This window comes from Chiloscyllium punctatum, chromosome 22 (genome assembly GCF_047496795.1).
Source record: "Chiloscyllium punctatum isolate Juve2018m chromosome 22, sChiPun1.3, whole genome shotgun sequence".
Taxonomy (NCBI): Eukaryota; Metazoa; Chordata; class Chondrichthyes; order Orectolobiformes; family Hemiscylliidae; genus Chiloscyllium; species Chiloscyllium punctatum.
The window spans coordinates 30,931,330-30,959,068 of record NC_092760.1 but is presented as its reverse complement, the minus strand read 5'-3'; the positions used below and the strand labels follow the sequence as shown (position 1 = coordinate 30,959,068).

Sequence of the window (27,739 nt, the reverse complement as noted above, 5' to 3'; positions counted from 1 at the left end):
TCAGGGCATCCTTGCCTGTAGTGTATGATATAAACAACGTTGGCTGAGTCTCATGGGTCACATCATTTTAGATTAGAATCAGTCTAAACATTATGGCATAGACAACAGCACACAAGGGGCTAACACCTTCAACATCTTATCTGGGCTGACACCAATTGTTAAAGTTAACCTGAGAATGTAACTTTTTAAAAAGAAGAATGGGCGGCACGGTGGCTCAGCGGTTAGCACTGCTACCTCACAGTGCCAGGGACCTGGGTTCAATTCCTGCCTTGCGCAACTGCCTGTGTGGAGTTTGCACATTTTCCCTATGTGTCTGCGTGGGTTTCCTCTGGGTGCTTTGGTTTTCTCCCACAATCCAAAGATGTGCAGGTTAGGTGAACTGGCCATGCTAAATTGCCTGTAGTGTTAGGTGCATTAGTCAGAGGGAAATGGGTCTGGGTGGGTTGCTCTTTGAAGGGTCGGTGTGGAGTTGTTGGGCCGAAGGGCCTGTTTCCATACTGTAGGGTAGGGAATCCAATCCAATCAAAAGTGAAACTAACGTGGTCATTCTAACAGATGAGAGACTTAACAAACAATCAAGGTATTTTTCAATGTATAATTTCAGTTACATCACACTGTAAACCTTTGCTATAAATTCTGTGTCTTACAATTGTGTACTCCACAATCACCTGATGAAGGAGCAGCGCTCCGAAAGCTAGTGCTTCCAATTAAACCTGTTGGACTATAACCTGGTGTTATGTAATTTTTAACTTTGTACACCCTGATCTTTGATACTGATCTATTTGAGAGGTTAGTTGGAATGTCTATTTAACATCTCACCTGAAAGATTTAGTTATCTATCTGGGATGCTCTTTGGAGGGTCAGTGCAGACTTGATGGGCCAAATGGGCTCTTTTTGCTCAGTAGGGATTCCATGATTTATGGTCTACACTATTTCCGACCCAAACATTGGCAAATTGAATGTGTGCACTTGATTTTTATCATGGCAATCTTTCTTTGAATCCCTTGTTTTAATGTCACCAATTAAATTTCTTCTCCCGCCACAGGGCTCTTGTCAAAGTCGTAAATTAAATTCTATATGACAGTGATAAAGGTAAACTTTCCCTTCCCAATCTGTCTGCAGCCTTTGATATAGTCGATCATACTATTGTCCTCCAGTGCTCCCCTACTGTTGTTCCCCTGAGTGTTCCCATTTAGTTTCATTTGTATCTGTCTAATGGTAGCAAAATAGCCAACTGTAATGGCTACTCTTCCTCTCCCACACTGTTGTATCTGATGTCCTTTAAGAATCTGCCCTCTTACTTATATGTACGTTAGAAACACAGCTCTAGCTTATCACCAATTTTCTTAATTACTTTGTTGTATTTAATCTGCCAAATTGCTAAAGGTGACATTTGGGCGAGCAGATACTTTCATCAACTAAATAGTGGGAAGATTGTAACCATTATCTTTGGATCCTTCCACATACTCCATTCCTGAACCCACAACTCCATCTTGCTCTCTTGCAAACTTGGTGTCATGTTTGATTTTGGAATTAACCTCCACCCACAGATCTGTATCATCACTGAGACCACCTATTTTCAGCTTGGTAACATTGTCTGTCTCAAGGAGAAAGTGAGGACTGCAGATGCTGGAGATCAGAGCTGAAAATGTGTTGCTGGAAAAGCGCAGCAGGTCAGGCAGCATCCAAGGAGCAGGAGAATCGACGTTTCGGGCATGAGCCCTTCTTCAGGAAGGCTGAAGAAGGGCTCATGCCTGAAACGTTGATTCTCCTGCTTCTTGGATGCTGCCTGACCTGCTGCGCCTTTCCAGCAACACATTTTCAACATTGTCTGTCTCCCCTACACCCACTCCATCTTGGCTCAAATCCTGCTGAATCTCTCAATTGTCTTTTTGTCACAACATTCCCACTAAGCTGTGCAGTTGCACATTTACATTGCCCCTCCAAAGGCTGCATGGATGGCTGTCTTTCTGGCTCCAGAACGTCTTGATGCTTATGGGACTTGGAGGACCACGCAGCTGGAAAGAAAATTTGAGAGAATGCTGCTCCAAACTTGACTATTCCAACATATCCAGGCTGGTCCACACACTCTTCCAGCCTGGATAAATGCGAAGTGATGCATTTTGGAAGGTCGAACTCGAATGCTAAATATAGGATTGGCAGTGTGGAGGAGCAGAGGGATCTCGGTGTGCAAGTGCATAGATCCCTCAAAGTTGCTACCCAAGTGGATAGGGTTGTTAAGAAAGCATATGGTGTTTTGGCTTTCATTAACAGGGAGATTGAGTTTAAGAGCCGCTAGGTTATGCTGCAGCTCTACAAGTCTCTGGTGAGACCACACTTGGAATATTGTGTCCAGTTCTGGTCGCCCTACTATAGGAATGATACAGAGATTTTGGAGAGGGTGCAAAGAAGGTTTATCAGGATGCTGCCTGGACTGGAGGGCTTGCCTTATGAAGAAAGGTTGAATAGGCTCAGACTTTTCTCTCTGGAAAGAAGGAGGAAGAGAGGAGACCTGATCGAGGTGTACAAAATAATGAGTGGAATAGATAGAGTCAATAGTCAGAGACATTTCCCCAGGGCAGGATTGAGTGGCACAAGGAGTCATAGTTTGAAGACATTAGGAGGAAGGTATAAAGGAGATGTCAGAGGTAGGTTCTTTACACAGAGAGTTGTGAATGCATGGAATGCATTGCCAGCTGTGGTGGTGGAAGCAGAGTCATTGGGGACATTTAAGCGACTGCTGGACGTGCACATGGATAGCAGTGAGTTGAGGGGTGCGTAGGTTAAGTTACTTTATTTAAAATTAGGATTAAACCTCGACACAACATCGTGGGCCAAAGGGCCTGTTCTGTGCTGTACTTTACTGTGCTCCATGTTCTAAAGTCTGCTGCCCATGACTTATCACTCCCAGAGTAAAGCTTACTGCTCACCCTTACATTTGCTGACCTACATGGACATCTAGATCAAGCATTACCACAATTTTAAAGGTTTCTTTTTGTTTAGAGATACCTCTGTCACTTTATACCAGTGCATTTCTGTAATTTCCTCTTCCTCTACAACCATTGAGATATCTGCAGCCTCTAAACGGGTGACTTGAGTCCTATTTGTAATTGCTCTGTCATTGGTTACCTTGGCTGTCATTACTTTTGCTCTAACTATGGAATTTCTTTTCTAAACCTCTCTGCCCTGTCCTCTTTTAAAACATCAAAAGAAACATGCTCTTTAGAGTCAGAGAGTTGTACAGCATAGAAACAGACCATTCGGTCCAATCCAACCATGCTGACCAAATATCCTAAATTAATCTAATCCTATTTGCCAACATTTGGCCCATATCTCTCTAAGCCCTTCCTATTCATATATCAATCCAGATGCCTTTTAAATGTTGTAATTGTACCAGCCTCCACCACTTCCTGTGGCAGCTTGTGACATACACGCCCCACTCGCTGCATGAGAAAGTTGCTCCTTAGATCTTTCCCCTCTCACCTTTAACCTATGCCCTTTAGTTTTGTACTCCTCTACCCTGGGGAAAGGACCTTGTCTGTTCACCCTATCCATGCCCTTCGTGATTTTTTTAAACTTCTATGAGGTCACCTCTCAGCCTCTGACGCTCCAGGGAAAACAGCCCCAACCTATTCAATCCCTCCAACCCTGGCAAAATCCTTATAAATATTTTCTGAACCCTTTCAAGTTTCATAGCATCCTTCCTATTGCAGGGAGACCAGAATTGCACACAGTATTCCAAAAGTGACCTAATCAATGTCCTGTACAGCAACAACATGACCTCCCAATTCCCATACTCAATGTTCCTTGATCAAGCTTTGACCAACTGCCCTAATATTGCCTAGTGCAGTATCGCACCAACTTTGTTTGATAATGTTCCTGTATAAGACTTCGAGACATTTTACTATATAAAAGGTAGCGTATAACTATAATTGGTTATTATATCATTTAGCAACATGCAGTAAAGCAGATTTGGACTCCCTGCCAAATGGCACTATTGTGCAACATCTAATCTGTCACCCCACCTCACCTGCCTCTCTACCCAACAACCATTCTACCCATGTATATATTCTACCATAACTCTATAAATCCCAAACAACTTATGATATTAATTATGTCGACTTTTGCATTAAAAAATACATTAATTAAATGCATTAATGCCTGAGCCAGTTGTATATGTTATTAAAAAGCCTAACCAACAAATGACTAGCTCATAAAATATTTAATCTAAACATTAAATGCAAAAATCTTTTAATGTCTAAATCTTAGACATTATTCTCAAGGTTCCAGATGCCCCATCATCAGTTTGAATTTCCAGCCAGAAAAAAATACTTTGGAGCCATGGCATGAGGGGACAGGTCTGACAGAGAACTACAGGGTGAGGAAAGACATCTTGTGGAGGTCTGCTGGGTAAGCGAAGAGGTCTGACAGAGATCTACAGGGTGAGGAGAGAGGTCTGACAGACAATACCACAATGTCTTCCTTTTCAGCAAATTCTGTTTCATATATCCTGGTTATCATTTTGTCGAAGTCGGTGCAGTTGATTCCAAGAAGTTCTGAGATTCCTAGCGATAACTGCTGCACAGACAGAATACATTTGCTGTTTTGGAAGTGAAAGGTTATTTATTAGATTATACTGAAGTACACACAGCAATCAAGCTGACGGTGGCTTAGTGAGTATTTTGTTGTCTTGGAACATCTAACATTTCACAGGACACAATGAATCGCTACTGTCACGTTGCTTCACAACATTGATGATGGATGGAGGAGTGGACAACTTGCCCCTTGTCTCAGCAACATTATTATGCTGTTGCCAGAGATCTGAGTGATGCCATTGATGGCATTCATTCCCTACTCACCGAACTAATTGGACATTACAGCTACACTCCTACATTAATGTATTGTAATGAATTTCCAAGCAACTTATGACATTAATTATGTTGACTATGCACATTAAAGATGCATTTATGTGCACAGCGTATTCTTGGTGAGAATACTGAAATACCATAATGCTGGCTGTGTGTAAATTGGTAACCATTCCCAATCAGCAAAATTGGAAATCCAATGGAGAGAAGCCCAAGTTCCAGACTGAAAACTCCAGATTATAGCCAAACTTATGCATATTTGTCTGGGCAGCACAGTGGCTCAGCGGTTAGCACTGCTGCCTCACAGTGCCAGGGACCCGGGTTTGATTCCAGCCTGGGGCAACTGTCTGTGACGTTTACACACTCTCTCTGTGTCTGTGTGGGTTTTCTCTGAGTGCTCTGGTTCCCTCCCACAGCCTGAAGATGTGCAGCTTAGGTGGGATGGCCAGGCTAAATTGTCCATAGTGTCCAGGAATGTGCAGGTTAGGTGGGTTAGCCATGGGAAATGCAGGAATAAGGTAGGGGTGTGTGTGTCTGGGTGAGATCTCTTCAGCAGTGGGGGAGGGGGATGTGTGGTTGCCGTGGACTCAATGGACCAAATGGCCTCCTTCCACACTGTAAGGTTTCTATGATTTTATGAAATAGCTGTGACAACCAATCTAAGTTGATTTATATCATGTTGGGAAACAAAATAACAGGCTATCATTTAATATCACAACTTCTCTGTGAAAGGACATTCAAGCCCTGCAAGTGTGGCAGACCTGTGGGAGCATTAAAGGAGCTGTCAAATTGAGACAAAATCATGTCAAGGCAAAGAGGTTGGACCACCCACAGAGCTCATCTGCAACGATGGATAACTGGGCCAATTCAAGACAAAGCACAGGTATCAGCTTCCATGTGGTCACAGTGAGTGTGCAGCAGTCACAACAACAGCAATGACAGATGATTGACTGTAATCAGAGGTTAGGAATCCTGCTGTGAATGGCTCACCTCTTAACTCCCCACTGTCTCTCCACAATTGACAAGGCACAAGTCAGCCGTGTGATGCAATACGTTCCTGGGTGCAGCTCCAACAACACTCAAGAAGCTTGACACAATCCAGGACAAAGCATCCCAGTTGATTGGCACACATCCACAAGCATCCACTCCTTCCATCACCGATGCTCAGTAGCAGCAGAGTGTACTATCTGTAAGATGTACAACAGAAATTCATACCAGACCCTTAGATGTCACCTTCCAAATGCATGACCTCTACCACCTAGAAGGACAAGGGCAGTAGATACATATGTGAACACAACTACCTGCATGTTCCCCTCCAAGCCACTCACCATCCTGACTTGGAAATATATCGCTGTTCCTCAGTGCCATCAGGTCAAAATCCTGGAATTGCCTCCTGAAGGGCATTGTGTGTCAACATGGACTGTAGCAGTTCAAGGAGGTAGCTCCCCGCAGACTTCTCAAGGGCAACTCAGCAACAGGCAATAAATGCTGCCCAGCCACCAATGCCCACACCCCATGACTGAATGAAACAACACCTCACAAATGTCCTGACTGAATATGCAGCAAGGCACGGTTTTCACGTGGATGAATTTGAATTAATCATAGAGACATACAGCATGAAAACAGACCATTCGGTCCAGCTTGTCCATACTGAGCAGATATCCTAACCTAAACTAGTCCCATTTGCCAGCACCTGGCCCATATTCCTTTAAAGCTTCCTATTCACATACCCATCCAGATGCCTTTTAAATGTTGCAATTGTTCCAGCCTCCACCAATTCCTCTGGCAGCTCATTTCATAAACGCACCATCCTCTGCATGAAGAAGTTGCCCCATAGGTCTCTTTTATGTCTTTCCCCTCTCACCCTAAACCTATGCCCTCTAGTTCTTGACTCCCCCCACCCCTGGGGTAAAGACCTCATCTATTTATCCTATCCATGACCCTCATGATTTTATAAACCTCCATAAGGTCACCCCTCAGCCTCTGATGCTCCAGGGAAAACAATCCCGGCCTATACAGCCTCCCCCTTGAGCTCAAACCCTCCAACGCTGGCAACATCCTTGTAAATCTTTTCTGAACCCTTTCATGTTTCACAACATCCTTCCGGTAGGAGGGAGACTAGAACTGCACACGATAATCCAGCAGTGACCGAGCCAATGTCCTGTACAGCCACAACATGACCTCCCAACTCCTATACTTTTGTTTTACTTTCTTACTAGGTCATTCTTTAATGTTTAAAGATGAAATATATATTGGTGGAAAGTGAAGCAAGGAATGTGTGACTGCCTTGGTTGTGCCAACATGGATGGCACCGGCAAGCTGTTAGTACTTGAGATGGATAAATTCAAGAAGCCACATTGTTTTGCAATATAAAGATACTGTGCCTACAGTATGAGGCCAACAAGACTGCTGGGATGATCTCTAACACTTATGATGTATGGATTGGGAAATTGGACAAAATGTTCGAATGGAGGAAAAGGATGATTATCATTGCAACACACAATAGCGCTGATCACCCTGACATTGCAAGCCCTATGAATTTCAACCTGATTTCCGTGACTCCCAACAAGCTTGAGACAATGAGCCATGGGGTTGATTGGAGACCAAAAAACTATCTACTGGTGGCAACTGATCTCTCAGGTTATTGAGGGAATCAATGAGTAGCAGGAGTACAACACAATCACTTTAGATGCTTTGTTCATGATGCACAAGGTGAGGGTGACCATGACGGAAGCCACAATTGCCAACTGCTTCTACCATACGGGACTCAAACAGGCTACAACTGCGCAAGATGCCAAGAGAGAGGCAGGTTGGCAGGGTGAGACCTCATGACAAGGCTCTTCTTGCTCATCTATGGCTAGCTGGTGTGGAAATTCCAAAATAGACAGGCTGGAAGCTGGAAGAGCACAGCAAACCAGGCAGCATCAGGAAGTGGAGAAGTTGACATTCTGAGTGTAACCCTTCTTCAGGACTGGGGGTGAGTGTGGTGAGAGCTGCAGATAAAGGGGGAGATGGGGACAGGGTGGAGAAGTGGGGATAGGTGAAGTCAGGTAGAGGGTATAACCTGGTTGGTCAATGGGAGGAATGAATCCTCCCTGGGAGGAGGGAGGATAGGAAGGGAGGGAAAGGGGCTGGGAAGGGAGTCGGGGATGGGGAGGGAGGTTATTTGAGTGCTCCATGCGGAAGATGAGGTGTTGTTCCTCCAATTTGCGGTTTGGTTAGTTTTGGCAATGGCGGAGGCCAAGGATGATCATGTCAGAAAGGGAGTGAGAAAAGGAATTGAAATGGGTGGTGACTAGAAGGTCCAGTCAGCCCCTGTCGGCCCGGCTGAGATGACTGGTGAACCGTTCTCTAAGGTTACGTTAGGCCTTGCCGATATAGAGAAGACCACATTGGGAGCACCTGATGCAGTAAACGAGCTTGGAGGAGAGGCAGGTGAACCTGTGTCTCACCTGGAAGGACTGTTTGAGGCCCAGGATGGCAGTGAGGTGGGTGGTGTACCAGCAAGTTTTACATAATTTCCATTTGCAGAGCAAAGTACCTGGGGGTCTGGGGGGAGAGTGGCACAAACCAAGGACTGTCAAAGGGAACGATCCTTGCAGAAGGCAGAGATGGGTGGGGAGGGGAAAATGTTCTTGGTGGTGGGGTCTATTTGGAGTTGGCAAAAGTGTTTGAGGATGATGCATTGTATATGGAGACTGATGGGGTGGTAGGTGAGGACAAGGGGAACTCTGTCTTTATTGCGTTGAGGGATGTTTAGAGCAGTGGAACAAGGATAGAGGTGGTGCAGTGGAGGGCTGTCTTGGTTGACAGAGGAAGGAAAAGCATGTTGTTCAAAACATCCGTGATGCTCGCGAGTGGAATGTCTCCTCGACCGAGCAAATTCAGAGGAGGCCGAAGAATTTGGAGAATGTGATTGAATTCTTGCAGGATACTGGTGGGCAGAGGTGTAATACAGGTAGTTATGGGAGTCTGTGAGTTTGTCAGAAATGTCTGTCTGGAGGCTGTCGCCGGAGATGGAAATGGTGAAGTCAAGAAAGGGGAGGGAGGTGTCCGAGATGGACCAAGTGAATTTGAGAGCAGGGTGGAAGTTGAGGATGAAGTCGATGAACTGCTCCAGTTCAGCATGGTGCAGGACACTGCACCAATGCAGTCATCAACGTAACTGTGGAAGAGTTGGGGCACAGTGCCTGTGTCGGTACTGAAGAGGGACTGTTAAATATTAAACAAAGAAGCAGGCATAGCTGGGGCCCATTCAGGTGCCCATAGCCACCCCCTTGATTTGGAGGAAATGGGAAGACTTAAAGGAAAAGTTATTGAAGGTGAGGACCAGTTCGGCAATGTGGAGGAGGGTATTGGTGGAGGGGGACTGGATGGGTCTGCTGGAGAGGAAGAAGCGGAGGTCCTGGAGGCCGTCCTTGTGGGGTATGGATGTGTATAAGGACTGCACGTCCATAGTGAAGACAAAGTGCTGTGGGCCGGGGAACCGGAAGTTGTTGAAGAGGTGGAGGGCGCGGTCGGTGTCACGGATGTTGGTGGGAAGTGCCTGAACTATGGGGGAGAGGATGATGTCGAGGTAGGAAAGATGACTTCGTTGGGACAGGAGCATGCCGAGACTATAGGTCGGCTGGGATAGTTGGGCTTGTGGATCTTGGGGAGCAGGTAGAACTGGGCAGTGCGGGGCTGGGGGACTATGACATTGGAAGCAGTAGAGGGGAGACCACTGGGGAGCAATGAGGGCATGGACAGTGTGGGTGATTTTGGCCTGATGGTCGCGGTGGGGTCGCGGGCAAGGGGGTGGTAGGACGTGGTGTCAATATGTTGGAGTTCGGTCTCTGCGATGTAGAAGTCCGTTCTCCAGACTATCACTGCCCAACCTTTGTCAGTGGGTTTGATGGTGAACTAGGGATTGTTGCAGAGTGAGTGGAGTGCTGTACGTTCGCAGAGGGTGAGGTTGGAGTGGGTGAGGGAGGTGGAGAAATTAAGGCAGCCAATGTCACATCAGCAATTTGCATTGAAGAGTTCTAGGGCAGGTACAAGGCCTTCAGGTGGTGACCAAGCAGAGGAGAAAGGTTGGAGGTGGAAGAAGGGATCTCCAGAGGGTGGTTAGGAGTTTTTGTCAAAGAAGAAGGCAGAGGCAGAAGAAGAAGAGCTGCACGTCATGGCGGATCCAGAATTCATTGAGGTGGGGCAGAAGGTATGAACATGAGCCCTTTTCTGAGGACGAACCATTTGGCCTCAGAGAGTTTGAGGTTGGGGGGAATTCGTAGCAGGGCTGGGAGTAGGGTATTGGCAGAGTCCTGGGGCAGCTGATGGGTGGAGGGAGGAAGGATGATGATGGGTGAGGTGGTGGGGAGAGCGGGTGAGGGAAACAAAGGAGATTGGGATGAGGGTGGGCTGGGGAGTGAGGTGGGGTCTGGGAAGGGGTGTGGGGGGGATTGGGGTGAAGAGGGAGTCCTGGAGGGGTAAGGTGCATGGGATATGAAGCCAAAATACTGTTTGTTGCACTGGTGGATTCTCCGTTAGATGTAGAACAGTAGGTGTCCACCACATGTTTGGGAAAGGGAGGCCTTGAGCTAGGGGATGGTGGAGGAGAGGGAATGGAGGTGCGTACACGTAGCTGAGAGGGTGGAACACAGAATCCAAAGAGGGAATTGTTGGTGGAGGCATTGGAGGTATTGTAAGTATGGAGCATCAAATTTGGAGGGTTAAAAATGCACCTGTAGGTCTGGGGGTATGAGATGGTTGCAAAGACAGCAGCTGAGGAACATCACATGGCTGTAGTATGGAGTTTGTTTCATCGTGTGGTCAAAGAGTTGGAGGGCTGAGGAGATTACAATGTTGTGGCAATGAGAAAGGGACTCATTGAGTGCACATGGTCTGAGGGAAGCAGAGAACTTCTTCAAAATGGGCATCCTTTGAAGAGGCTTCGCTGTGGAACAAACCCGGTTAGAGACAAAAAAGACTGCAGAAGCTGGAACCCAAAATAGACAGGCAGGAGGCTGGAAGAACATAGCAAGCCAGGCAGCATCAGGAGGTGGAGGTTTTGGGTGTAACCTTTCTTCAGGACTGGGGGTGTGTGCAGGGGGAGCTGCAGATAAAGGGGGAGATGGGGACAGGGTGGCGAAGTGGGGATAGGTGAAGACAGGTAGAGAGTACGACCTGGTTGGTCAATGGGAGGAATGAATCCAGTTGGTGGCAGAGAGTAGTGGAGGGGGTGGGAGGGGCTGGGAAGGGAGTCAGGGAATGGGAAGGGAGGTTGTTTGAAATTGGAGAACTCCATGTTGAGACTTCCAGGCTGTAGGCTGTCCAGGTGGAAGATGAGGTGTTCTTCCTCCAATTTGCAATGTGGCTCATTGTGGCAACAGTGCAGGCCAAGGATGGTCATGTCGGAAAGGGCGTGATTAGGGGGAATTGAAAATGGGTGGTGAAGGGGAACTCCAGTCGGCCCAGCAGAGACAACCATGGAAACCTATGCTGAGCTGGACAACATTGTATCCTGCACCATAGAACTGACACCCGGGAGCAATCAGACATGAGATACATTCTTCAGATGAGGAGACTGATGAGCTTGAAAGGACTGAGGAATATTTACCCACCTGTTACCCAGGCTGAAGACACTAAGTCAGTGCAGGGTATTGCACTGTAGCATACCCTGCACTGCACTGGAAAAGACGTTCAACTACATCGATGACGGCACCTGAGGCAGAAAAAAGCTTATTGAGTGCTTTCCAGAGTTAAATCCCAACATTTTCAATGCTTTTACCGTACAAGGTCAGGCCATTGTAAGATGTGAACAATTCAAAAAATAAAGACATTTTCTATATGCTTAGTGCATCACTGTATTCTCTTTTTTCAAAATAGAACACGTTGCTAGGCAAATCAGATTACATAGCAGCCTGCTCAATGATCTCAAAGCTTAACTTAACGTGAATTTGTGGGCAGATCTCCTATGATTCAACTTACAATAATTTTACTGTGTGTATGTGTGTGTGTATGTATACACTGTTTATAGTCCTTTAATGCCTTTTCACAGCCCTATCTGACATTTTCTGGTAAATGTTCACTGACACAATGAAGAGCTTTGGGGTATTTGAATATCTTTTCAGTGAACTTGAGCTTGTCTGGATGAATAAATATATCAGTGAAAGAGTGATTACGTAGATGTGTAAGTGGATTTGGGTGGGTGAGATAAGTGGGCAGCTTGTCTATGAGGAAGAGTGTAGGTAGATCGGTGGCAGGGTGGTAAGTGTGTACAAGAGGAACTGAGTAGACTAATGGGTGGGCGTGTTGGTATCTGGTTAGAATGGATAGAGTGGGAACTGTGTAGGATGGTACTGTGATAGATCTAGGGCAGATTTGCTTTCATTCAGAGGAATCCCTTCAGTGCTAAATCCTTTCTGTGACTTGGAGGCTCCTACACCAGGTTTTCTAAAGTTAGTGTCACTCTTCAGTTTCAAAATGCTGGTTTGTCAGGCGACCGTGTTTTCTCTATTTCTGCAATCCTTTTTCATCCTAAGTAAATATGTTTTGGCCCTCTTTGTGGCTTCCTCATAAACTCCACCACATGGCTCCATCTTCTGTCAGACTCTCAACGGAGCAGTCTGCCCAAGCAGTGCTAAACGTCAGTATAATGGCCTACCATACCATTTGCTTTTTTCCCATGTTAAACCTGTCACACACATAGATTCTGCATACAATAGTATCAGGACAACTCTGCCTTAGCACCTGACAGTCTATTGAATGATGAGTAGATCCATCTTGAAACTATTCATCAGTTAAGTATCCACAGCTCTCTAGGGTAGAGAATTCCAAAGATTCAAAAATTGAATTTATTGTCACATATGCCAAGGCACAGTGAAAAGCTTTGTCTTGTCAGCAATACAGGCAGATCACGGAGTTAAGTAGCATAAATAGTAAATAATAGGTAAACAGCGGCAAAAACGAAAACACAGGTACAAGCGAATGTTAAGAGTTTGTGAGTCCATTCAGTATTCTAACAACAATAGGGTAGAAACTGTTAGGAAACTGGCTGGCGTGTGTATTTAGGCTTCTGTACCTTCTCCCTGATGGTAGAGGTTGAAGAAAAACATTGCCAGGGTGGGATGGATCGCAAATCATTGAGTGAGGATTTTTTTCCTCAGCTCAGTCCTAAATGGTTAACCTCCTTTCTGAGACTATGACACCATGTTCCAGATTCTCCAGCCAAGGGAACCATTTTCTCCAATTTATCCTGTTGAATCCTTTGGAGGATTTTACAAGTTGCAATGTAATCCATTCTTTTTCGTCTAAACACCTGGAAATAAAGATGTAATTCATACAAATTCTTCCTTAGAGAACAATGTCCTCATCCTAAGGACAGTCTAGTCAATGTTCTTTCGATTCCTCCGAAGACAAGTATGACTCTCCTTGGATGAAAAGAATAAAACTACAAGAATTATTCCCTGTGTGTCTCACAAGTGTCCTGTATAATAACAGTGAAACTTCTTTACTGTCATACTCTATTCCATATAACAAAGCTAACATAACGCCTGATCTGCTGCCACAGTGTAAGCTTTTGTCTCCAATATTCGTACCCAATAAGACAATACATATGTTCCTTTCTGTAATTATGAGCTAGGTGTGGATAACGTACTGCTGTAAGGGAAAATCTATGTTTATTTCAACTCCGTGTGTGCACATATATTATAGGCACCAGCACTTCAGTGTCTGGGCTAATATTAAACTATTTGGTGGCCTCCAACAGCATGCTTTCATAGAATCCCTACAGTGCAGAAGAAGGCCATTCAACCCATCTGCACCGATTCTTTGAAGAGTATCCCAACAAGACTCCCACCATATCCCGTAACCCTGCATTTACCATACCTAGCTTACACATTTTCAATTTCAGCCAATCCACCTAACCTACACATCTTTAGACTGTGGGAGGAAACCAGAATATCCAGAAGAAACCCACATAGACACAGGGAGAATATGCAAACTCCACACATATAGTTACCCAAAGCTAGACTTGAACCTGGGTCCCTGGCACTGTGAGGCAACAGTGCTAACCACTGAGCCACCATGCGGTACCATCAGCATGCCATAGCATCAGTGTGACCCCAGTTAAGACAGAGTCTGAGACCTTTAAATCCTCAGGTCACACGTTACGATGCAGTGATCGTATCACCAGCATCTCTCATAAAGTTGCTACTTTTGAGATAGAACAGAACACCATTTGTCTTTTCTAATTGCTTGCACCACTGCACACTAACTTTCTGTAATTTACGAAGAAGCTCACCCAAGTCTCTCTGAACGTAAACATTTCCCAATCTACTGGTATTCAGAAAATATTCTGTTCTATTGCTTTTGCCCCATGAAATTCTTCCACAGAGGCCAGTGTCCCTCACCAAGTAACCCTTTGTTTACACATGGAAAGTTCTTGACACTGACCCAGCTCCCTCACAACCAGTTCTCAGAGTGAACAGAACCCCTTTGACATTCTTGCTTATATCTGTCAGCCAGGGCTCCCTCCCTGATTGGACTAGACGAGCTCCAATCAGGGAACACATATTCCATGAGGTCCATCAGCCTGACCTCATTATAATCGATACACTCAAAGGCATCCGTCTGGATGAGACACTGACTCTCAAAGGTAATACTACCTGTTGCTATTCTTGGACTCAAATGACTGAATTGGTGACATCAATCAAACATTCTTCACTAGGACATGACAGGCAATGTGCCACTGATGGCATTGTTGGCGATAATGTGGATAGTCCATCCTATTTGGCATCTTCTATCATCACATTATCTACTGGGCAGTTCAGCCCAGGATGAAATGCCTGCCAGAGTTCTGCAACTATATAGGGGGTCTTTGGTGAGGCCACCCATTTGGAATAGTGTGTGCAGTTTGGCCTTCTTATCTGAGGAAGGCTGGCCTTGTTATAGAGGGCAGCAAAGTTTTACTAAATCGGTTCCTGGGATGGCAGGACTGACATGTAAGGAGAGATTAAGGCAGTGAAAATGTTGTTCATTAGAGTTTGGAAGAATGAGGGGCATTTTACAGAAGCCTGTAAAATTCTAGCAGGACTGGACAGGTTAGATACAGGAAGGATTTTCCCAATCATGGTGGAGTCCAGAACCAGGATTCATGGTTTAAGGAAAAGAAGTAAACCTTTTAGGTTTTATATAAGGAGAAATTTCTTCACCCAGAGAATGATGAGCTTACGAAATTTACTACCACAGAAAGTGGTTGAGACCAAAAAATTATGTGTTTACAAGAAGGAGGTAAATAAAGCTCTTGTGGATAAAAGAATCAAGGTATATAGTGTGACAATGCTACTCCTTTAACAAGGTTATGTTGTCCTTTTTTTTTCTCAGGAGGTCATAAAGGCACAGGATCAGAAAAGTCTAGGTTTAAAGGCCTTTAGGGTCAGTTTAATTATATCTAACAGACACTGCCTCAGGCAAAAGGCTTTCAAGTTTTAAAAACAATACTTGTACAATGAAAGGGAAGTAGCCAGTTCTCCCAGCTCAGCTTTTCTCTGGATTGGTTTGGGTTTTAGCAGTCTGGCCATTCACTGAAAGTAGTCAGTCAGTTGGTCTAAGAAACAGCTACATGGAAGAAGGTATTACATGCTGAATATTTCTCTGCCATGTCTCTCTCTCTCCTGTAGGACCGTGTGCTTAAATTTACCTTTTGTGCCAAGGGATGTTCATGGGGATTGTTGCAAAAGTTTTTGGAGCAGCATTATAAAGTTGGAATGATCTATTGGGTTTTTGGATAGATTAAGTTATTTAGTATTCTGTTCTCTTTTGTTTGTGTTTCATTTGGTAATCTTGTAAATAAATTGTTTTGTTTAAAACTAAGTGGTTTGACCAGCTGATTCTCTGCTGGAATATCTACTTTACAGCTGCTTAAAACAACTAGCAAAATTAGGGTTTGGGCTCCTTTCTTGAAATGCTTTGTGGGAATCTGGTCTGGTTCATAACAATGGGGGTGGCGGGGGCTGGGGGTGGGGGGGGTGGGGGAGGTGTGGGGGTGGCGGGGTGAGTGGAATTGATCAGTTATGACTATGTAGAATGTATTATGGACCAGGCCAAACCCCCTCAAAATACATTCAGAATATAATCTAGCTTTTTCTTATTTTAAATGTAAGTGCCAGACATGGTTCAAACTACCAGAATTGAAGCACAACATCATTTATTCATACACTATAGTTAAAAAGCAACAAAAGAAATAGAGTATCATTAACTCTATTGGAAAGCTAAACAGAATAATATTTACTAAACAGTAACTGATCCAATATAGTAGCATTTAATAAGTACACTCTTAGCACTGGTAATTTCAGACAAATAGGTTGTCTTAAGGCAATTCTCCATTCCAGGAGGATAAACATCAAGAGAAAACTCAGAGAGAGAGAGAGTAGCAGGGAGAGATGTACTGCAGCTTCCAAACCCAGCTTCAAAACCCTGGCAACGGCTACTGAAAAACTAAAACGAAAAATCCTGGTTCTGTGAGAGCTTAACCCCACCCATTCAGCCTGCTTCTATTGTTCTAACCTTTAAAAAAAAGCCCAAGGCCTCATAATCTGTTTAGTTTATGGGCTTTGAAGCAGACCGATCAGCACCTCTGATCTCAATCTTGCTTCATAAAAATACCAGGTCAAAATAGACCTCTTGAAGTCATAGTATCATCACAAACACCAGAGCAATTTTGAGGGATTGAATGTCCTACTCTGATCTTCTATGTTTCTATGTTTTCTATGTTGGCATTATGGCAATGTCGGCTGGGACATTGTTCTCTCCCACTATATGAAGGTACCTCATACCCATTTCAATTAGATTTCCACTCTACCTCTCCTCTGCATAAAAGAATCTTTGACTCCATCAGCGTTGAGATTGCTCAGAGGAAGCACAAGTATTGCTGATATACATAGAACTTAGAGCATAGAACATAGAACAATACAGCGCAGTACAGGCCCTTTGGCCCTCGATGTTGCGCCGATCCAAGCCCACCTAACCTACACTAGCCCACTATCCTCCATATGCCTATCCAATGCCCGTTTAAATGCCCATAAAGAGGGAGAGCTGGAGCTTTGAACATGGACAATAATCTAAGTTTGGGTCCCAGGTAGATTGTGGGATTGGAGCACCCAAAAAGTATTTAATGTCAAGGAGATGAATGACCTCTACCTGTTCCTATGCACTAAGGAGATTTAATACTGGAAGGGAGAGGAAGGAGCAAAAATTGGGCAAGAGTTGGGGTGAGTTGCGAAGAAAATTTCAGACTCAAGTATTGACATTCCTCAGGCACCGGATCACAAAACTGAAATTAAGAAATGACTAAAAATTAATTTGATTTATTGAGAAGGTCAACTTCTCCACTGTATTTAACTTCCTTGCTTTAGAGTTTGTCAGTAGCAGCTGATATCATTAATATTCAGATGCATCTTTTCTACTCAACTATTATGCTAACCAGCATTGTGGTTTGCTTTTAGATTTACCTCCTCTCTCTGTCTCCATAAAAACCTAAGAAAAACCTTGCTGTCATCGGATATGGAAGCAGGATATATTCACATGCCCGCCATCTTCAGCCCACTCACTAATAAATGCTGAAAACTCATCAGTAAACCCAAGGCCACTAACAACGTCACAAAGAATGAAAGGAAATTTTGCTGTAGGCAAATCACAAACAGCCTGTCATGAACTCATCTTCATAAAGGGGAAGAGTGGCATTGCAGGAGAAAAAGCAATGATACAGGCTGAACTAGAATGTGTTAAAGTTTAACTTTGAAGTACAACTTCTCAACTCTCATTGTTAATGCTCATGCATAGTCTTTGTCCGTCACATTGATGCTAAAAATACTTCACCCTTAAGGCTTTTGCATCATCTGAATATGAACATGTACTTCAAACAGATTGTAATCCATTCCCAACAGCTTAAGAAGCCAGAAAAACAACAGATACCTTTTTGTAACAAGCTTTCTTAGCCATCATTGGCAAGGCTAACATTTATTGTCCATATTTATTGTTCTTGGGGAGTAGTTTATCTTGAACTGTAGAAATTTGCGTGGTGAAGGTGCTCCTATAACATGACGCAGCTACAATGAAGTAATGGCGATATCTATCCAAGTTGTAGTCGTGTGTTAGTGAAAATGGAGTGAAGCAAATGGGATACTCATGCACATGTCCTTGTTATATTAGGTGAGGGATGCTGTAGAAGAAGTTATGGTGAGTTGTTGCTGTGGTAAGGTGTGCAATTGCTATAATTTGGTGGATAGGCTGCCACTGAAGTGGATATCTTTGTTCTGAATGGTGTGAGTTGAAAAGATAAAGAAGAAAATATAATTATCAGATTAATTTCAGAAGGCTTCTGAATAGTTAAAGCCTCATTTTTCACTTTTGAAGACCTAAGTTGACTTTTTGAGTCACTCTATAACCAACCTTTATTAATTTATTTCTGCACCTCTTGATTCTAGACAGACTGTGTGAAAAGAGGTGGGAAGTTTTTTTTGCCATCTACTCTCTCCTGGATTTTGAGAAGGTTGTCCCATGGATAAAGCCCGTTGCTTTTAACATCAAATTGTTCTTTGTTATACTCAGGCCTATACTTGCCCTAATGTGTCAAATCGTTTACAAACAAATTAACAGTATAAGATATAAAAACAGTAAATAGAATCATAGAGTCAGAGAGTCCTACAGTATGGGGAGAGGCCCTTTTGCCCGATCTGATGCATACCAACCAAAATGTCCATCCATGCTAACCCCATTTCCCTGCACTTGGTCCATATCCTTCTAAACCATTCCAATCAATGTATTTGTCAAAATGCCTTTTAAATGTTGTTAATGTATCTACCTCAACCACTTCCACCGGCAGCTCATTTCATATGCATACGATCCTGTGTATATAAAAGTTGCTCCTCAGGTTCCCTTTTATTCTTTCCCCTCTAACATTGAACTGTAGCCCTTTCATCCTCGATTCCCCAACCCTGGGAAAAAGATTGAGTGCCTTCACCCTAAAATCCCTCCTCGTTCTCCTATGTTCTAAAGAAAAATCTCCCAGCTTGTCCCTTGTGTCCTAGCAACATCCTTGTAATTTTCTTCTGCATTCTTTCTAGTTTAATAACATCCTTCCGAAAACGAGGTGACCAAGACTGAACACAATACTCCCAGAATGGCCTCATCAATGTCCTGTATAACTGCAACATAACTTCCCAACTTCTATACTCAATGTCCTGATTGATGAAGGCCAGTGTGCCAAAGCCTTCTTCACTGCCCTGTGCTACCTGTGACTCCACTTCCACACAGCCATGCACCCGAAAAAACCATAATAGCATGGACTACAGGAACAGAATGAGGCCATTTGGTCCATCCAGTCTGCTATGTCATTCAATCATGGCTGATATGTATGTCAATCTCTGTGGAAGGCCAAGCCCAGGAGAGTGAGTCTGCAGGACCCTCTCATGAGCCTGGGTCCTCTATGTCTAAACACGCCTTGGAATGACCAGTCATGTTTTCTTGACCCACACCAGCAACTAAAGAGCAGGCTTCCTCCACATCAGCTCGTCAGCATTGCACTTCGATACAGTGGGAAGGAAAGAGTCAGAATCCTTACAGTATGGAAACAGGCCCTTCAGCCCAACAAGGCCACACCAACCCTCCGAACAGTGACCCACCCAGACTCAATCCCATATTATCCTACATTTATTCCTGACCAAGATACCTGGACACTATGGGCAATTTAGCATAGCCAATTCACCTAACCTGCATATCTGTGGACTGTGGGAGGAATCCGGAGCATCCAGAGGAAACCCACGATGACACAGGGCGAGTGTGCAAACTCCACACAGAGAGTTGCCCGAGGCTAGAATAGAACCAGGGTTCTGGTGCTGTGAGACAGCAGTGCTAACCACCATGCCACCCAGAAGAACAAAAAAACCTTTCTGTGGACACATAGGTGGCATGGGTGAGACCTCATTGTAAATAATCTTGCATTCTTGCAAATCTAGTGTCACTTGTACTCTCAAAATGTTTCCTTGTGTCTTTGTAGCTTGTCTGACCTGGTAAAGTCACACCTATTTCAGATATGAGCGGCTGCTTCAGATCCCGCATGATGAAAGGAGTTGTAATGGACTAATGTCAGTCATTTCTCACAGTCAACTGGCTCCTTGATTGCAGTAGCCTCAGATATCAGGGATCCATGAATGGCAAGGTTGATGTGGGCAAGACTGAGACTAAATGCAATGCGCAGGGGTTGTGTTAGGGTCTGGCCTGCTCACAGTATTCCCCACTGATACCCACCTTGTGCATGAGAGCACAGAATCAATGATGCATCTCTGCAGGTAAGTTTCATTCCATCTTCCTGTTTTTCAAGGGAGTGCATTGCCGTTCAAGACTGGGAGGTATATGGAAGTTCATATTTCCATTGACCCCGATAGCACAGTTGCCCGCAGAGAGAAGCTGGACAAAGTGCTTCCTGTCAGTTTAAACACTATCTGAAAGGATGTCCAAGCATTTCAGGGCATTGCAGTGGTCTACACAAACTCTGGAATGTAGAAGGTTAGCCAATGATAAAATGGTGAACAGGAGGTGTGTCAGGATTGCTCACAACCCGCTGCCTTTCGGGAGAGAGTTTGCTTCACAATACTCGAATTCCTTATCCTGGCTGAGGCTTTGAAAGCTATCTAAACTCAGCACCATGTGATGTTTCTGCACTGACTTACTGAGTCCTGCTGTCTCCTCCCACACAGCAACAGAGAAGTTCAAAAGTAGCCAAGTACACAACTACTGCAGACTGCCATATGACCAGCAGAAAGTTACTTAATGAAAGCAAGTCCAAACCCAGCTCCTTCTTCTAGTAACAGTTTTCAGTGAGGTTCCGTCTGGTCTCTCAATCTCCATGGTGCACAGTTCTATCATGGTCTCTTTGATGTCCTTCCTGGGCAATGTCCTGACCCTCATCCTCAGAGAACTGCTTTCAACCCCCATATCCTCCAGTTTAGCAACACCCCCTCCCCGAATTTTCATTAGCTCCAGTTGTGGAAGGCACTGCAGGATACAATAGTGTGGGGATACACTTTGTGGGCTTAGCTGTCAAAATCAGTTCGGCTTTCAAAGTCTCATCCGAAGAAGGTTTCACTGTGACATTTTTGGAACCATGGATAATGTTGTATCCCCATCCTCCAACAGGCTGAAGGTTTCATTAAGGTATAATCAGCCATGTTTGGACACAGTACTCCTTGTCTCCCATTTCTATACCTGAGAACTGATGCAATGGTGAAGCCTGAAGCAAATAGCATCAGTGACACCCTGGATGCATTTATGGGCCAAGAAGTGAGAGATGCCAAACAGGTTCCCATGTGTTTCCAGGAAAGAGCCACTGTCATAAATATTTAGGACTGATGGAAACATACCATGCAACAGGAGGGGATGGCCACTCATTACTTCCAAGCACAAGTTCCGTGATAATGGGACTAGGCATCCTTTATCTGTGCTTGCTTTGCGTTTCCAGCAAATGTAGATGATGAGAGTGAGGGTGGCAGGTTCTGGTTTTTCTCCTCCAACGTTTTGGAGAATCTTCACCCCATGTCTCTTCCTCTGGAGGCTGTGCTGAATTTGCTCTTCTCTTCGTGGGCTTAGTGATGACATAGTAATTAGTGTCTTCTTCCACACTGTCATCTCATGGCTACAAAGACAACAAAGAATCTTTCAGGCAATGGTTCCAACTCAGATGAGTGAACAGGTAATAGGTGGGGAAGGGAACAAGTTGTCAGTCACGATACTCATGATCTCTTCCTTCAATCACAATGAAGTGACATGTTATGGTCTCACACAATGAAGTGACATGGAGACCGATGTCTGGCCTTGATATGGTGCTCTGAGCTTTGTATCCTTATCCTTATATGTTACAGAGCCAAAGTTCTAATTCTACAGTGAAATGCATACACTTAGCCACCTTAAAATACTTAGAAAGTATTTTAACTCAAATTTATACAAAGTAATAAAGTAATTAACAAAGCAGACATGGCTGGGCAGGTGATGTGCTGTAGCTGTATGATGTGGGAGCTGGCTGATCCATTGTGAATGGCAGTAACCACATCAGCAGCAAGTGTTGGTTGCTGGAAGAACTCTGGCTCAGAGTTGATGATCTGGAATCTGAGCTTCAAACACTGCGGCACATCCGGGAGGGGGAGAGTTACCTGGACGCTTTGTTTCAGGAGGCAGTCACACCTGGGAGATTAAGTAATTCACATTCAGTTAGTGATCAGGGACATCAGAGTGTGACTGTAAGTGAGGCAGGTAGGGGGAACCTGAGTTCAGGAGTGCAGGAGCCTCAGCCCTTGACCTTGTCCAACAGGTATGAGATTCTTGCTCCCTGGACGGATGAGGAAAAGGGCTCTGGACAGGATGAGCCAGCTGACCACGGCACCATGGTGCAGAAGGCCATTCAAGAGCGGGGAGCAAAAAGACAAGTAGTTGTTATAGGGGATTCTATAATTAGGGGGACAGATAGTTTCCTTTGCAAACCGGATTGGGAGTCTCGCATGGTGTGTTGCCTGCCCGGTGCCAGGGTGCGGGACATCTCCGACCGGCTTGAAAGGATATTGGAGCGGGAGGGGGAGGATCCAGTTGTTGTGATCCACGTTGGGACTAACAACATAGGCAAAGCTAGGGTGGAGGACCTGTTTGGGGATTATCAAGCACTAGGAAGGGAATTGAAGTACAGGTCCTCAAGGGTCATAATCTCCAGATTACTGCCCAAGCCACGTGCTAATTGGCATAGGGATAAGAAAATTAGGGAAGTAAACACGTGGTTAAGGGATTGGTGTGGGAAAGAGGGATTCCACTTCATGGGGCATTGGCATCAGTTTTGGAACCGGGGGGATCTATACCATTGGGACGGTCTCTACCTGAACCGATCAGGTACCAATGTTCTAGCGAAGAGGATAAATAGGGTGGTCAGTAGGACTTTAAACTTCTGAGTTGGGGGGAAGGGAAAGTGAAAGTGAGAGGGAGTATGGAGTTAAATGGAAAGATAAGCAGGAGGATAACATGTATGCAGGTGGATTTAAACTTGAGGCAGATTAGGAATGCAGCAAAAAGGAAGGATAACTTAGGACATCTTATGACTTCCAATATCTCTAATGATAAGAAAGTTAGCATTAAGGCACTTTACCAGAATGCTCGTAGTATTCGTAACAAAGCAGATGCGCTAATGGCACAGATCATCGTGAATGATTATGATGTGGTAGGCATCACAGAGACGTGGTTGCAGGGGGATCAGGACTAGCAGTTAAACATTCAAAGATTTTCAACTTATCGAAAAGACAAGGAGGTGGGCAGAGGGGGCGGGGTTGCCTTGTTAGTTAAGAACAAAATTAGATCTATGGCACTGAATGACATAGCGTCGGATGATGTGGAGTCTGTGTGGGTGGAATTGAGGAACCATAAAGGCAAAAAAACCATAATGGGAGTTACGTATAGACCTCCTAACAATGGTCAGGACCAGAGGTGCAACATGTACCGGGAAATAGAGAAGGCATGTTAGAAAGGCAAGGTCACGGAGATCATGGGAGACTTCAATATGCAGGTGGACTGGGTAAATAATGTTGCCAGTGGATCCAAGAAAGGGAATTCATGGAATGCTTATAGGATGGCTTTTTGGAACAGCTTGTCATGGAGCCCACAAGGGAGCAGGCTATTCTGGACCTAGTGCTATGTAATGAACCAGACTTTATAAAAAATCTTAAAGTAAGGGAACACTTAGGAAGCAGCGATCATAATATGGTAGAGTTCAGTCTGCAGTTTGAAAGAGAGAAGGCAAAATCGGATGTAATGGTGTTACAGTTAAATAAAGGTAATTATGAGGGCATGAGAGAGGAACTGACGAAAATAGACTGGAAACAGAGCCTAGCGGGGAAGACAGTAGAGCAAAAATGGCAGGAGTTTGTGGGTATAATTGAGGACACTGTACAGACGTTCATCCCCAAGAAAAGAAAGATTATCCGGGGAGGGATTAGACAGCCATGGCTGACAAAGGAAGTCAGGAAATGTATTAAAGAAAAAGAGAGATCCTATAAAGTGGCCAAGAGCACTGGGAAATCAGAAGATTGGGAAGGCTACAAAAACAAACAGAGGATAACAAAAAGAGAAATAAGGAAGGAGAGGATCAAACATGAAGGTAGGCTAGCCAGTAATATTAGAAATGATAGTAAAAGTTTCTCTCAATACATAAGAAACAAACTACAGGCAAAAGTAGACATTGGGCCACTTCAAACTGATGCTGGAAGGCTAGTGATGGGAGATAAGGAAATAGCTGGAGAACTTAATAAGTACTTTGCGTCAGTCTTCACAGTGGAAGACATGAGTAATATCCTAATACTTAAAGGGAGTCAGGGGGCTGAGTTGAGTATGGTTGCCATTACAAAAGAGAAAGTGCTAGAAAAGCTAAAAGGTCTTAAAATTGATAAATCTCCTGGCCCCGATGGGCTACATCCTAGAGTTCTGAGGGAGGTGGCTGAGGAAATAGCGGAGGCGTTGGTTGAGATCTTTCAAAAGTCACTGGAGTCAGGGAAAGTCCTGGATGATTGGAAGACCGCAGTTGTAACCCTCTTGTTCAAGAAAGGATCAAGACAAAAGATGGAAAATTATAGGCCAATGAGCCTAACCTCGGTTGTTGGTAAAATTCTAGAATCCATCATTAAGGATGAGGCATCTAAATTCGTGGAAGAGCAGGGTCGGATTAGAACAAGTCAACATGGATTTATTAAGGGGAAGTCGTGCCTGACAAACCTGTTGGAATTCTTTGAAGAGGTGACAAGTAGGTTAGACCAGGGAAACCCAGTGGATGTGGTCTATCTAGACTTCCAAAAGGCCTTTGATAAGGTGCCACATGGGAGGCTGCTGAGCAAGGTGAGGGCCCATGGTGTTCGAGGTGAGCTACTGGTATGGATTGAGGATTGGCTGTCTGACAGAAGGCAGAGAGTTGGGATAAAAGGTTCTTTTTTGGAATGGCAGCCGGTGACAAGCGGTGTCCCACAGGGTTCAGTGTTGGGGCCGCAGCTGTTCACGTTATATATTAATGATCTGGATGAAGAGACTGGGGGCATTCTAGCGAAGTTTGCTGATGATATGAAGTTAGGTGGACAGGCAAGTAGTACTGAGGAAGTGGGGAGGCTGCAGAAGGATCTAGACAGTTTGGGAGAGTGGTCCAGGGAATGGCTGATGGAATTCAATGTGAGCAAATGCGAGGTCTTGCACTTTGGAAAAAAAGAATACAAGCATGGACTACTTTCTAAATGGTGAGAAAATTCATAAAGCCAAAGTACAAAGGGATCTGGGAGTGCTAGTCGAGGATTCTCTAAAGGTAAACATGCAGGTTGAGTCCGTGATTAAGAAAGCGAATGCAATGTTGTCATTTATCTCAAGAGGGTTGGAATATAAAAGCACCGTTGTGCTACTGAGACTATATAAAGCTCTGGTTAGACCCCATTTGGAGTACTTTGTCCAGTTTTGGTCCCCACACCTCAGGAAGGACAAACTGGCACTGGAACGTGTTCAGCAAAGATTCACACGGATGATCCCTGGAATGGTAGGTCTAACATATGAGGAACGGTTGAGGATCGTGGGATTGTATTCATTGGAGTTTAGAAAATTAAGGGGAGATCTAATAGAAACTTACAAGATAATACATGGCTTGGAAAGGGTGGACGCTAGGAAATTGTTTCCGTTAGGTGAGGAGACTAGGACCCGTGGACACAGCCTTAGAATTAGAGGGGGTAAATTCAGAACAGAAATGCGGAGACATTTCTTCAGCCAGAGAGTGGTGGGCCTGTGGAATTCATTGACGCAGAGTGCAGTGGAGGCCGGGACGCTAAATGTCTTCAAGGCAGAGATTGATAAATTCTTGATGTCACAAGGAATTAAGGGCTACGGGGAGAATGCGGGTAAGTGGTGTTGAAATGCCCGTCAGCCATGATTGAATGGCGGAATGGACTCGATGGGCCGAATGGCCTTACTTCCACTCCTATGTCTTATGGTCTTAATAGTACCTCCTCTCAAGCAGGCCACCCTGGAAATTGCAGGCCATGTCAATACATGCTTACAAGTGGATGTGATAACTATAAAGTGTTGTTTTCCAATATCAATTGGGAACTATGAGTTTGCATAACTTTGCATATCTGACAATGTCAGAAGCCCAACTGATGCAGAGTATATAATGGTCATGACTGCGTGAGTTCATAACCTCGAAAGTTAATTGTTACTAAAATAATGGCCTTTCAAACAATCCACTTGGAATTCAGATTGGGTGGCCAGACACAATTAGTGGCTGCAGGTCTAATATAATTACCCCAAGGAGGCACTCACATGCTAAAGGATTGGATTCCAACCCCGAAGCCAAAAACAGTAATTTCGTCTATCTACTCTGCATACAATGGCAGCCATTCTGGCTCCTTATTGCACCTTGAATTTGGTACAAAGATGGCAATATTTCAACTTGTGTCTTTCTCAGTGAGTTTCCGCCTGAGTTGAACAATCATTTTCCTCCACCTCTCATGTTCCCTTTTGTGATATTGGCCCCATATTCCCTGTTACCTTTCAGCTTCCCTCATTTCCATTCAGCCCCTTGAAAATTATGATATATTACAATTATGGTATATTACTCCCCTAGCCCTTGAGTCTGCAAGTTAGTGTGCCCATATTGGACAGTCACTCAGCTGTTGTTGAAGCCAGGGTGACTGTGACTTGTGATTTATGAGAACGACTTCTTTCAATCACCCCAACATCGCCCACTGCCTCCATCTCCCATTGCCTTCATCACTGCAACTTCCTGTCCCTTCTATGTCCTATGAGATCTCACACTTATATTCTGGATTGTCCCCTTTCACTATTACCATACCCTCAGCTGAATCAACTTCCAGACTTTAGTTTCCTACTTTCCCTAGAACTGCATGGACTGCCCCTGGTAAGACTCCTGATTGCTAATACCCAAATATCCAGGATTGACCATGGCCTACCCTTTGGATTCAGGAAGGACCAAGTGTCTGATTGATCATGGTCAGCAGCTGAACTAGAATCATAAGAGCTGTAGGCTGACTGTGACAGCACCCCTGACTGAATGCAGTCCAACTTCATTCAATTAAGGAGTGGCCCTCTTTGATTTTAAAACACTGTCATTTGGTTGAAGTGCATTCAGCATGTTTGCCAAGTTAGCTGATGGCAAATGCTGCAGCTGTGACATTGATGTAGCATAGTACCATACAGCAACATGCCTGCAACTTTGACTGTTCATTGCTCTGGATGGTGACAAGCCTACATGCCTTACCCTCTGTGAAAAGCAGCAATGCAAGCTACAGAGGCTGGTAGCCTGTATGTTATGACTCAAGAGCCTATGCACTGAAAAGTAATGCAAGCCACAGAGGTTGCTATCTTCCAAATAAATGCAAAATGAGTGATCAATGAGAAAGTAAGATATGATGAATCCTGAGCAGATGCTTGAGATGCAACAGTAGCTGAAATGATTGGTTGAAGCATGCAAAGTGCAGTTGTCCCTGTGCACCAAAGGGATCCTGAGGGATCGAGGTGCTGTGTAGTGGTCCAAAAGCAGCCACTATGATGTGTTGAGGTCAGCAACGTCCATTTGTCGAGGGGAAGGATGAAAAAGGATGGTGTCCATGGAGCATGCAAGGAAATGGTGATGATGATGGAGCTTGAAAAAGATCTGGAGAAGCAAAAGAAAAGTTGTTGCCACCAGTTAAGTGCCTTTGACTTACATGTCAAAAATTGGCAGCATCTCGTTTCTCAGGGAAAGAGGAGAGAATTTCAATCTGCATAAAAATGAAGTGGGTTTATTTGGCAATGAGATACAATAAGTGTATGAAAGTAAGGTA

General features: G+C 44.4%; 1 long non-coding RNA gene across 1 annotated transcript in view; it reads right to left on the bottom strand.

Annotated features, from left to right (window-relative positions):
* Positions 1-5,980: 5,980 nt before the first annotated feature.
* Positions 5,981-27,739, bottom strand: part of LOC140493356 (uncharacterized) — a 42,235-nt gene continuing 20,476 nt past the window's right edge. Inside the window, exons 2-3 of the long non-coding RNA XR_011963650.1 lie at positions 11,465-11,565; positions 5,981-6,052 (exon numbers count right to left, since the gene is read on the bottom strand). This is a non-coding gene — a long non-coding RNA (uncharacterized lncRNA). The remainder of the gene's footprint in view (positions 6,053-11,464; positions 11,566-27,739) is intronic.